This window comes from Cavia porcellus, unplaced genomic scaffold (genome assembly GCF_034190915.1).
Source record: "Cavia porcellus strain 051 isolate PalLab524CR breed Dunkin Hartley unplaced genomic scaffold, mCavPor4.1 scaffold_8, whole genome shotgun sequence".
In the NCBI taxonomy this organism is placed as follows: Eukaryota; Metazoa; Chordata; class Mammalia; order Rodentia; family Caviidae; genus Cavia; species Cavia porcellus.
The window spans coordinates 81,212,366-81,226,795 of record NW_026947491.1 but is presented as its reverse complement, the minus strand read 5'-3'; the positions used below and the strand labels follow the sequence as shown (position 1 = coordinate 81,226,795).

Sequence of the window (14,430 nt, the reverse complement as noted above, 5' to 3'; positions counted from 1 at the left end):
CTTTGGAGTCCCAGAGTGTTTTTCACCTTTTCTAATAGTCATCCTATTTTCAGTTTTGTTGATCTTCTTTGAATTAATTCCAATTTCTCTACTTGCATAAATACTTCAGGAAAAGCTTTGTTATTGCCAAATATGGAAGAAAGATTATTACTTACGATACGCTAGTTAAACTATTATTAATATTTTCTTGAACAATGTTGGTTTTTAAGATAAGCCACTTTCTGCTTATAAATCATTCAAGTTATACTATATAATGAGTTTGAGGTATTTTCAACCTTGGAATTTGAGTACACAACATTTTTCCTTTATTAGTTCAATCATATTTGGACATAGTTCTTCTTGTAAACTTTCATATACTTATTAAATTCAGTTCCTTGTATAAAAATATTTTAACATACTTGAATTAAATTCTCATTTTTTAAAAAGTTACTTGTTAACTACCCTCTTCCTAATAGTTCATTTCAACCTCACATTTAACATCTATTTTAAGTCAGGCACTAATCTCTATATAAAGGCTACTGAAAGGTAGATATGGCTCTTATTAATATAGAAACGACAGAAAATTTGTTAAATTCCAAGTGCTAAGAGAGAAACAAATTAAGTCAGATCAAAAAGCATTTCCTTGGTCTGGTTGCAGGTAACCTTCCTTGTTGATATTCTGCTTAAGTAAGCTGGGTAGGTTAAATGATATGACGTAATGAGCATTACAGATATACTGCATTCCAGGCAGAAGGAACTATGCGATTAAACGTTGAGAAACACGCTACAGTAGATACGTTTGGGGGCATTAAACATTTTCTTAACATCACTAAAAATGGCAAGTGGAAAAGTGAAAAGAAACTTAACCATACAGTATAGAAAATGTGGCATGATCATTGGCTGGCAGGGAATGAATTGCTTTTAGCATTGCAGGCCCTTCCAGATTCCACATCTATGAATTTTTGTACATGCTAAAGTTTACATGTAACACCTGAAATTAGGACCTTCAGAATTTATGTAATCACTCACTGACATGCACAAAGCAGGGAACGTTTTGATCATACCCTGGTCCCAGGAAAGGCCATGTAAGGAGACGCTTTGCCTTTTTATTTACTATCATACTTTATCATCTTTATATAGTTAGTGAATTATTGTGCTACTTAAATGGCTTCAGAGAATATTTTTAAAGTATCGTGGAATACACAATGTTTAAACACCAGAAGTCAGTGATATACTTTATAGAAAAATACTTAGAGCTGCCCTTAGACAAGAATTAAATGCAAGTGGATGTGACTTCAATGTCATTGAATCTACTTCATTAAACAAGATACTTTTGAAGAGAAATGCACAAGCCACAGGTCATATATTGCTTGGTTATCAAAATATTGTTACTAGAGTTTTGCAGCAACATAATTGTGAACAGTAGTTCAGCATCTAATAATTCAGTATGTTCAGTAACTTTATTGAACATAACTTTCCATGAATAACAAGAATCCACTGCCTATTGTGCAAAACACCAGCTGGTATAGGAGAAACTGATTAAAAAGACAAAAAAATAACCAAAAGTAAAATTCCAAACTAAAGCATGACAGTGCCTGAACTTCTAAATTAGAACAGTATGAGGAGTTGCAAAAATACCTATTCCAAAATTTGAAGATATTGTCACTTATTTCCAGGTCACACTGAAATTTGACCACTGAAGGCAGTGAAGTTCTGGAGTGAAAGTTACCATCTGCATTCAAACTGTTTATACTATACACATTTCTAGCAAAGTGGACACACCTTACATTTGTAAGTGCTCCATGAATCTTGACAGATGATGACTACAGAAGTTGAAAAGGGCAGGCAGAATAGTACACAGACAAATGTTGCATGCTTGTCTCTATAGGAACAGCTACACCTAGATCATAAAATACATGCTTTGAGAAAATGGCTAATCCACTAAAATAAATTTGATGGTTTTTGAACTTTCAGTATATATGGCTTGGTAATAATAACATGAAGGACAACATAGTCTCTGCCCACAAGAAGTTTATAGTCCAATGAATTGTTGACATTTAAAACAATTATTTAACATGATACAAATTAAAGTAAAAGGTACAAGTAAAGGGAGTAAAACAGTGGAGTTTCAGGTAATTAAGACTGCATTTGGTAATTGGGGGAATATTACCACAACTTCGTAGAGAGATGCTATTCTAAATGACCTTGGAAAGACTATGCCCAAAGTCAGGAACACATGATAAACATGAAGCATAGAGAATATTCGGTTTGGTTTTAGTGTAGACTTTGTGAAGACAAGAAACAGGAAATATGACTAGAAAAACAGACTGCATTCCTAAATGTAATTGTGGCTACTGGGTCAAGAGAAAACATGAAGAATACACAACTTTAAGAAATGTTATCTTATGACAGAAGTGGCACATAAAGCATTAAAATTTTGGATATATTTTCTGAGATATTTTTGAGACGGATGGAATTTGAGGGTGGTGGAAATGGAAAGCAGGCATGAAACTATGCAGAGGTCACATCCACAGGCAGCTAAGCATTCATCTCTGAGTTATTAGACTGCGCCATTCTTGGTCAGGAAATTCAAGAAAGCCAACTGCATTCCATTTTGCACAATCTGAGTTTAAAGGAACGGTTGACACTTGAGGAGAAACATACAAGTAAGTAGTTGGTAAACCGGGAATGTTTCATGAGAGTCACTAGAATGGAGTTGCTGGGGAAACACTTGTCCCCTAAATAATGTTAAATCTTACAAAGTGAAAGCAACCAAATTCTGTGTTGTTGCTATTGTTTGGATGTTAAGGTCCCAAAAGGAACCTGTGTTAAAGTATCTCTTGATGAGGTGGGGCTTCATTAGAGGAAGTCAGGTCCTGGGAATGTGCCTCTGAAGGACATCCTGGGACCGTAGATCTTTTCTCTCTCTTCTTTGCTGTGTGGCCACACAAAAGGTGAGGATCTTTACTTCAGCTCATGTTCCCTGCCATGGCATTCTGCCTCACCACAGGGCCCAAAGAAACTGACCGTGCACTGAAGCCTCTGAAACCATTATATACAATAATCCCTTTAAGTTGATGTATCCCAGTATGTTGTCACAGCAAAGCTAACACATTTATAAATACAGACATGAGAATGTAAATAGCACATATGTGTTATAAATTTGTTCAGATATGTTGTCCCATTGTACTCTCAGTGTCATGCAGAGCATTAATAGCATTAAAATGTAATAGGTTGAAATATTTCATTTAGAAGTCAGGAAGAAAACAAATTAAAAATACACCACTCTTCCCCCACAAAAATGAATGGGAAGGTTGAGTAAGATTTGAAAGTGGTGGAAATAACTCTTTCCCTGCTTTTTTGTCTTAATTCAAGTGCTTTGGAATTCTTACCTTGATCACTTGTGTAGCTTCTTACCTGTCGGCTGATTCCATTCAGTAGCCACTCTGATCTGTTAGACCTTCAGATGTGTTCTTTTGTTCCTCTGTTTAAACTGCCAGTAGCTCCTCTTGTGTGTGTTTTTTTTTTTTTTATTACGACATTGAAGTCTTATTTAAGTCTTTCCATCATGGACTCCAAGTTCACTCTGGAATATTTAGCATTTCTCATGTTAGCAACACAAAGCTGTGAGATATTTTCTGATGGTATGATTGCCTACCTCTTCTCAAAAATCCTAACAAAATTTAAGGTAGCCTGTAAGTTTAAAATCAAATGCTGGAGCCAGGGATGTAGCTCTTAGTGGTACAGTACCTACCTGGCAAGTACAAGGTCCTGAGTTTGATTCCCAGTCCGAAAAACAAAACATTTCCACTTTTTTCTACTAAATCCAATGCTAGTGAGATATCTTTTCTGATCTCTCTCATCAAAGCTAATGTACTGTCATATGTTACCCAAGTAACCAGGTGTGGCTGATGCCAAGTTAATAATCTCAGATGAATCTGTATGTTCCTGGGACTTATCAGGATTTCTTTCTTCTTTTTACTATTGAGATTGATGCAAAAAAATTTTGCAAACATAAATTCAATACCTTTTCACTTTTTCCAAAAGTATTGAAACTTTCATAAATTTAAAGCCCCATTGAAGTTAAAATCATAGAGAAGACTCAATTGAACTTTACCCTGGCTGTGTCTGCAACCTACGATAGTGCAAACACTATTTTGTACTTGCTGCACTATTGACTAATTCACTCAGGAAACAAGCCATAAAGCATGACAACTTCAATAAATATTTACTGAAACTGCTTTAATATCTATTTATTCTGGAAAAGATTGCATAGTCTTTCAGTCAGACTCTGTTCATTACATGTACACCATCAGATGATAAATGCTGTCCACAAGCTTATGCAGATACACCTGGGTTTGCATTGGGCTTATCTTCTGATGAAGCTATTCTGAATTTAAAATATCCGGATGGAATATGTCCTTTTATACATAATCAACTGAATGCTACAGCTTAGTAATAGAACAGGTGAAGAGTTACAGTTGTTTACTCTCATGATCATTTTGAGTAACCAGGAATTGCTGCTCTCTGTCACTGCCTATTAAAAGTATCTTACTACATCTTGCTTGCTTGGAAGATCAAAATCCAACATGCAAAGTACAAGCTCAACTAAATGTGCATCATTTTCCCACTGTCACAGAGTCAGGAAACCCTACACTGAAGCACTGTAATTTGAAGGCCATCTGTATTTGTATTTAAATAACTGTGTGTTATGACCTTATTGAATTGGAATAGTACTTAATTTGGAGGGAGAGGGCTTGACTCCATATACAGTTTCAGAGACTAAATTGCAATTGTTATACAATGGATGTTATCCTGAAGCCAGCTGGCTGACTGCTCACCAGTTAAATAACCTAAGTTGACAAAAACGATGTTATGTTAAAGAAGACACAAACGAGATGAGAAACTTTCAGCCTGTACCCTCTCATCTCCATCAAAATGATGCTCCAGACTGTATTACAATGCTACAGATTTAGGCTATAGACAAATTGTAAAAAAAATAGTTAATTTGCTCAAGACATTTTGCACATTCCAGTAATTTTTCCAAGATAACTTTTGTTGTCTTTGTGGTTGTTATGGAACTGGGAAAAAATTAAATAAACTTGATGGCTTGATGGAAAATAAACTTTCTAGAAAACAAGTTAATTAATATACTGAACAACACTGAAGAAATTTTTGAAAACCTTATTTCTGCATAGAAAAACTATGAATTCAAACAGTAGAAATTCTTCATCTTTTGTTCTTGTCAATATTTAAATATTTTCCTACCCCCAAACCTAAAACACCCACTTTTCCACCCTACATTTATTCCTAGTCCTCATTTTGTATAAAAGCATTTTAAATCAACCTTGGAATAAATATTGTTTTTGTATCCACCACAATTATTTTGTGGTTTCCGTTATGAAGATCAGTGGCTCCATTTCAAAACTGTTATTGAGACATTGTTTCACTTTGTTCTATTCCCCTATTTTTTCTGCTCCATTATAAATAGGAAAAAAACTTCATTTCTACTAAAATTTTATTTTTTAAATTTATGTTGAAAGTAAAGAAAATTTATGTCCTATTGGAGTTTCTAATGGGGTAACATTTTTGCACCATTTTTCAGTACGTTAAAATACCATCTCAATATCAAAATGTAATGTAAGTATTACATTTAAAGTTAAATTCCATATTAACAATGTATGGTTTATTTATCAAATAAATTCCATTCTATTTTTTGCATTACTCTTTCTGAATCACTATTGACATTATCAGTTACACCTTTCTTCTTCAGATTCTTCATAGAATTAATTTTAAACATTTTAGAACTCAATTCCATCAAGAACGCCTAACCCCCACTATGGTACAGTATGCTGGAAATAACCATTATAAGATATTGGTCAGTGGTTATCATTTATTTTCAAACACAGATGAGTTTCAGTTTAATACTCCCACTTGGCTACTCTCTTACATAAAATGTAAAAAATACACTAAAATATGAAGAATAAAACAGTAACAAGGGTTTCTGAATCAATAATTCCTGATGCTTTTCCAAACTTCTGACTCAAAGACTTTAATTCTGGTACATTAAATGGGTTCACCTTCCTGAATCTTTCCAAGCTATAGTATCCTCAAACCAGTTTTCTTCTTATCACTCTGGCTCTCCTAACAAGTCCTCCTAATGAGCCTTATAACACACTTACACAGACTAGCTGACTGAATGTCAAACATTAACTTCTCATGGATATGAAGACAGTGAAGTCCAAGACCAAGGATCTGGTGTCTAATGAGAACTCTCTTCCTGATCTTCAGATTGCCGTCTTCTTGCTGTGTTCTGACAAGCTAAAGAGCAGAGACTGGAAACAAGGCCATCCTTTCTCTTCTGATAAGGGCATGCATCTCATTGTAAAGGTTTCAGCTTCTTGATGTAATTACCTCTGAAAAGTCCTGCTTTCTAATTCTTTGTTAGTGGCTGTCAGAATTTTAATAAGTGAACTATATTTAGTTTATCCGTAAGATCCAGAGCAATCCTTAGAGAAGACATAGCATATTGACTAACTCAACAATTACACATTCTTGCTATCATCAGTGGGCAATTGCCATTGCCTGCTACTCTCTTCTTTCATGATTTATTAATTTCCTGGTGAATTTTTGATATTTGCTATTCCGTGTGTGCTGAGGGGCCTCTGGGAGTTCTTTTCATAATATCTTCAATCCTTATGGATGACATTTACATTTGTATTATGGAAATGAAATCGTTCATCATACAACATCAGTATAAGATGAGGGATGCTATTGCATAAAGTCAAAGGAGAGTGAGACTGAAAGCATGTCTGACCAGGTGACACTGACACATCCACATAATGTGGGCAACACAAGTCATGTGCAGGGTGCACACTACAAAGCTGAGGAGCTTGAGAACGTTCAGAGAGTAAGAGAGAAGTCGTCAACAAGCCATCAATGTAGGGAAATAAACTAATCAAATAGGTCTACCCTGAGTGACTTGGTGAGAAACTTCAAAGCTCTAGTGTGGGGACCTGAAATATATGTTCAAGAACATTGGTCAGGAAATCAGAGAAGTTTCACTATATAAATCCAGAAAAAAATGAACACACTATTAAGCATACCCTGAGCAGAAAAAAAGAGTGGGAATAATCTAGGTATCAGTTACAGTCTTTTGGGTACAAAGCCTCGAGCTAAACCCATTGCAGGAGGACGTGGGTGACCTGGGACCACAGTAAGAGTGCAAATTATCTGTGCTGGAGAACAGGTGGGATAGGTGAATAGAGTGAACAGATGCAAAGCCTGGAGCTCCACAACATCTTGGCAGATCCTTAAACCCCTTTGCCTGTGTCTTTGCATCAACGTATATTTACGTCTTTTATAAACATTTCTTTACATTTGTTAGAGAATCATCCTCTGAAGTTAGCAATTAAACCATTTTTTTTTTCAAGCAAGACCTTTGGTCATAAAAAGTTTAAGGAGAGTTTCTTGCAATATTTTCTCTGTTAAGAGCTGTGTTTTACAGTGGCGCAAACTTACTCAGTTTTTCATAGGTGGTATTTTAATGGATCATATGCAAAGATAAGACAGAAATTCACAGAGCATGGTATTTGGAAATCATCTTACTGGTTTAGGAAGAGTGGCTGATGATCACAATTTAGATTCATTAATAGCTATACACATGGGAGCAGAGGAGAGGGCCTCCTTTTATTTATTTGTGTTTTAGTACTGGACACTGTTCACTTGGGTTAGAACATCAAAATCATTTAGAAAAAGTAAAGAGGCTTGTTGGAAAGTAATTAATAGCTTTAAAGGTTTCCAGTTATAGGAGGTTTTACCTAAATAATTGAAGTTTGATTCCCAATATTTAATGAATCTTTATTTGCCTAAACCAAAACATTACATTATGAAACATAAAGCCAGTCATTCTATATGGACTGCAAACCACACCTTTTTCTAGGTTCTTCTACAAAATCATACTTAGAGTGTGAAATCACACAGGCTGCTATCTTTCTGCTTTCAGTTTCTTCTTTCTGTTATCCTGAAAACATTAAGTGAAGATGACTCTTTTACTTTATGCTGTTTCCGTTTTAACTCTCTGTACTTTTTCCTGACAGCTTTTAAGTCACTTATCTTTCATCATCAAAACAACCTTGAGGAAAGTATAAGTCTTTTGGGCCTCAACTTTCAATATAAAAATGTTTGACTAATGAATTACTTAATCTCTTCTTGTAACAAAGTTTTATAATTTTAAAATGAGTTTTTAAAAAGAATTAATATTTTAGACAAATTCGACAATGTAGAAACCTAAAAATTACATTAGCCAGCTCCTTTATTTCACAAAAAAAGAATTATTGTTTAGAGCACATTATATGTTTGACTAGTATAGTATTTCCTCATTTATTAATGATTTCCCAACTTATAGCATTAATATACACTACTTAGAAATTAGAAATCATTATGAAAAATTTTCATGAAAATTATTCATTGTTCTATAAACATGCATAGAAAAATCCCACTCTACCAACATACTTTTGCTCGATGTATCTTATATTAATATACATAGTAATTGGTCCATTGGAGTTTCAGTTTGAAAAATGTACGTGTTTATGGTAATATGAAAGAGATGAGTGTAAACTATTTTTACTATATATCGTTTACTGGATAAAGAAGTGACCAACAATGTAAAACTATCCAGCATGTATTCTGAATATATCATGTGTCATATATTGCCAATAATTTATGTAAATCAGTTCACCCACTCCTCACAACATGTGGAGTGTCTATATCAGAGATAAATGACCTGAGTCTTAAAGAGGGCAAGAAATGTTCTCCAAGTGTGTTGAAAAGTAGGAATGCCAATCCAACACACGCAGTCCATATATTTTGCTGGAATTGATACTTTTTTTGACCTCATCATGATCTTGTACCCCTAACCATCTGCCAGGTTTGCGTGAGTCTTCTTTCCTTGACTCACAAACTGTGTTTCCTTACAGCAACAAGATAGCACCTGAAATCCCACAGGAAGACAAATCTTCCTTTCAGTGACAGGAGGGAAAGAAGAGCTTCAGGAGTAAGTTTCGTCAGTCCTGAGCTATCGCGATGGCCCAGGAAAATGTGGTACCGTCAATGGCCAGATTTCTACCGCATAGCAACTCTAACACTCATTGATCAGTCCCATTAAAACCACTTCAAAATAATTTTAGGGTATATCAAAGTTGTATAAATAGCAACATTTGAGTTAGAATCTGGATTGAGCTAAGTAAAAATTGAAGTCTCTGAGAAATTAATGTAATTCACTGAATTCTTTTTTTCTTGGTGAGTATGATTTAAACACAAAGTTTGAAAACTAAAGGAAATTCCAGCCAAGCTCCTAGGGCTGTCAGTTAACTGAGTTGACACAAGCTCTCTAGATCTGGTTCTAGTAGTTTTTATGGCTTCGAAACTTTTGTATTCTTAAGGAAAAAATTCTTACTTGGATTTTATACCCCTCAAAATTACCGAAAGAAAGAGAGATGAGAAGAGGTTTTAAAACATCTTGTGACAGTTTTCAACTTCCGGGTTTTTTGAGAAAAGAGTGTAATAGTTACATGTCATCCTAATTATTTCCAGGATCAAAGTAATATATCTTTAAATGGGACACGATAAAAAAGAAAGATGCTCAGGCTATGAACATTTTATTTTCATAATCTATAACTGAATTATGTTTGCTTGAGAATAGTGTATCTTTTAAATGAAACACTGTAGGTAAAGGAAGTATAGCAAAGCAATTAATACGGAGGTTTTTCTTTTCTGTGGGATTACAGAGAGTAGAAGAATCGGAATCAGCACTGCCTTTTATGCAAATTGATGTATGTCGACATACATACTTGTTACCAAAGCATTCAAAAATAGTAGATCTTACAATGATGTAAAAGGCAGTGGTTTAAAAAATATGATTTCTCAGACCAGACTTTAAGCATTGCCTAGGAATTTAAAAATACTGATGCTGGGCACAGCCCATGCCTACTGAATCAGAAACCATGGAGCTGGGCCTCCGTCATCTATGTATTAATAAACCCTCCTTATGCTGCTAGTGAATGCTGACATTAAGAAAAACTGGAGTAGGGAATTTCTCATTCTCTTTTCAGGGCCTCCTGACCTGGCCAAATGAATAAGAAATTGCAATCTCTGCTACTTGATGTCTATCAGAAATTTATGTCAGTGATTAACATAATTTCAGATGATTGCTTCCTCAACATTGAATATATTCCTAGATCTGCAACAGTGGTGGAAAATAAAGAAGCAGTCAACCAACCAAACAAACAAAACAGATCTTTCAACAAACCAAGTATTTCCTGCCTTAGTTATTTTTAGTTTTCCCCTGACATCTCAACTTTACCTGGATACTGAGCCCCCCATCTTTTGTCTATGGAAAGACATGTTCATCCCATTGGGGACTGCAGATCTCTGATTCAATGGCTTATGTGTAAATTCATCGTGATATGTTTATTTAGATTGACTGCTCAGTGGATAAAACTATTAGAGTCCTACTGCTCACAAAATGTAGCAAGTAAACATTGAAAGGGGTTATAAGAGCCACTTTTAGTGATTACTCAGGGCATTTTCCACAAACACCCTATGGAGACAATGTATATCACTTTCCTCTGAGAACAAGTTTCAGCATACTATTCACAAGGGTTTGACTGACTCTTATAGGTTAGAAATCTTTCCAGTAGATGATGGATAGTGATCTATCAAGGTTTTTGAACCAATTAGCTAGATCATCACTCATAAAGATCCCTTTACAATCTTTCATTGACATAGTGTATTTTGTTTAGAATCAGTGTGTCACAAAGTCCCATGTGGGAGAGATAAAACTTATTGATATAGGTTAATTTAGCTTGGTCTTAAAAGTAGAGATGATATATCAGCCTGTATTTCACCTAGTTTGAAGAAAAAATACATACATATGTATTTTAGCAGCTCACTAGTTCACTTATAAGCAGTTCAACATTATGTACCATTCTGCTAAAAATGGTGAGCATGAGTCTCATGCTTTCAGGAGGTCTATATAACTAGATCTTTCTAATTTCAGCTACTCTGACTGCTAATAATATTTAGTTGAGTCACTCCAAGAGCAAAATTTAAGTATGACATGCTGTTCACTTTTTAACCATTTTTGCTAAAATGTCATAGTATTTTTATTTCATCCTTTAAATGCTTATGCAAAAGTTTCTTTCATCATGTACTTGAGGTCATGATGGCCCTGTTGACCCAATGATTTCTAAAACTTGTTTTTGAGCATTTAATTGTACTCAAATGATTGATTTTAGACCTGAAGATACAAGCTTGTGACTCAAGAGACCAAGGCAAGAGGATTACTTGAGTTCAAGGCCAGCCTGGGATACAAAGTGAATTCAAAGCTGGCCTGGCCTCCATAGTGAGACCCTGTCTCACAACAAAACAAAACAAAACAAAACAAAACAAAAAAAACAAATGAATAAATAAAAAACAAGACCAGAGTGGATTCCATGTGGAACACCTAACTAAAAGAGCAGAGTAACCTGATTTGGCTTGAGGTTGGAGGTGGTTCAGAGTCACAAACTGTTGACTATGAGGTCCATAGTCACTTAACAACTAGGCAGCCTTCTGATAGGGACTTCGTTCCCACGCAGCTCTGGGGCATCAGATAAATCCTCATTGTTTGGTACCTTCTTTCTTGCCTACACTCATATTTGTTCTCCACGTTTAGGCTGGGCATTTAGGCTTTCTTTTCTTGTCTTCTTTTCTTCCCAGAGTGATAGGGATTTCCTAGCCTTATATCCCTTTTAATCATGCAAAAGCTGTCTTCTTTCTTTTCATTTTTGCTTTGTAGCTTTTTGGAGGCACCTACTCAGCCACTCAAACTTCAACCCCAATTGCAGTCACATATTTTTATGATAATATTGCAGTTCACAATGGGCCATATATGTAACTGTAGTCCCGTAAGATGTTAAACTGAAACATTTTCATTGTGTAGCTATGCCAAAGATGTTATAATGTTTTAGATAACTATACTATCCACATATTTGTTGTGATGATTGTATAAACCTACCGTCCTATCAACCTCATGACAATATAGCAGTGCACTAATATCTGATGATGATGATGACATATTATCAGTTAACTTACTATACTGTATTCTTAGCATTTCTTTAGTGTGTACTTTCTACTAAAAACAAAGGTTAAAACATTCTACTGTAAAATGGTATAGTATGTTACACTGATAGCAAGTGAACTCCTACATTTCCTGTTTACCAGGTCTCTTGATTGGATGAATAGGCCATGTCTAGCCTAGAGACTGACCTGCACCTTTTGGTTCTGTGTAAGTACACTTTAAGATGCTTGTGCAATAACAAAATCATTGGAGAACACATTTGTCAGAATTTAACCTTTTGAGTGACACAAGATTCCATTACTAGCTGCAAAAGTGCCTCCTTTACTCCCACAAGAAGGCAGTGACAAATCAACTTCCTAAGGACAATTAGTTGTTATTTTTCTGAATGGTCACCAGGCTTTGAGGCAGCCTTTGTCAGATGGCTTCGTCTAAAAAATGTTCCCGAAAAGATATGGAGGGTTTTAGGGAATAGGAAATGATGCAATAATTTTGTCTCAACTTAAAGCAATAGTTCATTCCAAAGATATCATCAGTGGGCTTTTTTTACTTACAGTGTCCAGTGTATGAAAGCCACGCATGGCTTGAGTATATTACCAAAGGGTTCTGAGCGCATTCAGTGGAAACTTCAGCCAGTATGGTATTGAATAATTGTTAGGGGCCTCTTGTTTGACCACATCCACTTAAACAAAGACCGACTGTGACAGCACTGGCTGCCAGAGCTGTGATGTAACAAACGGTCCTTCACCAAGGCTGGCCCAGCAGCAATGCCCTCTGTGTCTGAAGGAGAGAGAGGACTGTCGGGTTCTTGCTCCTGTACACTGAGATTTGAAATAGTAAACACATTGAATATGTTCTCCTTAGCCTTGGGAACTCCAAGGAAAAGGTTAGGAGGCAAAATATACAAAGAAGCACGTGGAAGCACATTCTTTGTGACCAGGAAGAAATGAGAAAGCTGACGTGCATGGAAAAGAAGACACCACTGGAGATTTGGGTAAACAGGCGATCCTTCTGGTGAACTTCAAGGTTTTCCCCTGACAGTTCACACAGGTCTTTCAATAACAGGGTGTATTTTCTGAGCCACCTTTCATTCAAATAACTCAACTATTTAAAAGTATTTTTTGAAAGATAGTGAATCTTTCTTAGGTCATTTTCTACCTGGTCTCTTTATATTGAGGTTTCAGCATATTGAGACATATCAGTGTTCTCTGTCTGCCCAATATCTTCCCTTAAAAATTAGAATCGATGTTTTTCCATAGACTCCTCCTTTTCTGCTAGTGATGCCATTTTTTTTTCAGCATCCTGCAAGTGCCTCCTCCTCGTCCACTCTCTTCTCAGTGGAAATAAAAAAGACTGTTTAAGCCACAATAACCAGATTTGTGTGGACTACCTCGAAGTGATTCTGAACTGGTGATTCTCTAACAAGGAGTATCTTAGATCCTTTTGCCCTTTTGCTTATGCCTCCTGCATTGTCTCCTATTTAAGACTGATATAAGCCAAGGAATCCTCAGCAATTTCACATTCCAGATCCTTCATGAGTTTGTTCAAGAGCTGCAGCTATTTCCACCTCACTTTGCATAGGAAGAGAAACTAGCTCGTTTTTCCCATAAGACTCAAGATTAACAGCAAGTTCTTTGAATAGCAAAACTAAACCCAGGATTAATGACCTTTGAGACATTCTTGTATCTCCTGTGCCCTCTGTTACAGAGCTACTATACATAGGTAATACCCAGGCATACATCATTTCTCCAAATCCATTGTCCTAGTAGTCAAAAATATGAAGGTCAATCTGCTTCATTCATCATGTATAAACGTTAAACTAAAATGTTATTGTGGTTTTCCATGTCATTTATACTTCTTGTTCTCTGAATTCAGTGTCTGCTTTATGAACTCTTTTCACTCAACAATCAGAAAGAGACTAAATTGTCTGGCTCTTCTCGTTCTTCCAGATTTACTTTGCAGTATCATGGTATGAGATGAAGAGCAAGACTCTGCTGATGTGTGCCATGGTAAATAAATGCAGAAACATATACTGAAATAAAGAATAATTCAAATTATTAGGAAAACTTCAAGTTGAGGGTCAACAGAAAGTGGACAAGTATTTGCAGTAAGTTGATTTGAGTTTAAAGAAGCTAATATCTTTGAATCATCTGAATTATAGAATTTTCTTCTTTCATAAGAGTTTTATCTGAATGTGTTTACTTATTTCAATAGATTTCTAGCTGATTTATCTGCATTCATGATTCTTTTTCTACCAAAGGATTTCTTTTTATCCCAAAATGTAAATCAGATAAAATAATTTTTTTTTCTTTAGTAACCTGCAGTGGCTGTTC

The 14,430-nt window shown here is 35.5% G+C and overlaps 1 long non-coding RNA gene across 1 annotated transcript; it reads right to left on the bottom strand.

Annotated features, from left to right (window-relative positions):
• Window positions 1-3,429: 3,429 nt before the first annotated feature.
• LOC134477180 (uncharacterized) lies at window positions 3,430-12,730 on the bottom strand. Its single transcript, XR_010049090.1, has 2 exons — window positions 12,652-12,730; window positions 3,430-3,565 (listed from the first exon to the last, which is right to left on the bottom strand). It is a non-coding gene; the product is annotated as an uncharacterized LOC134477180 (long non-coding RNA).
• Between the last annotated feature and the right edge of the window lie 1,700 nt (window positions 12,731-14,430).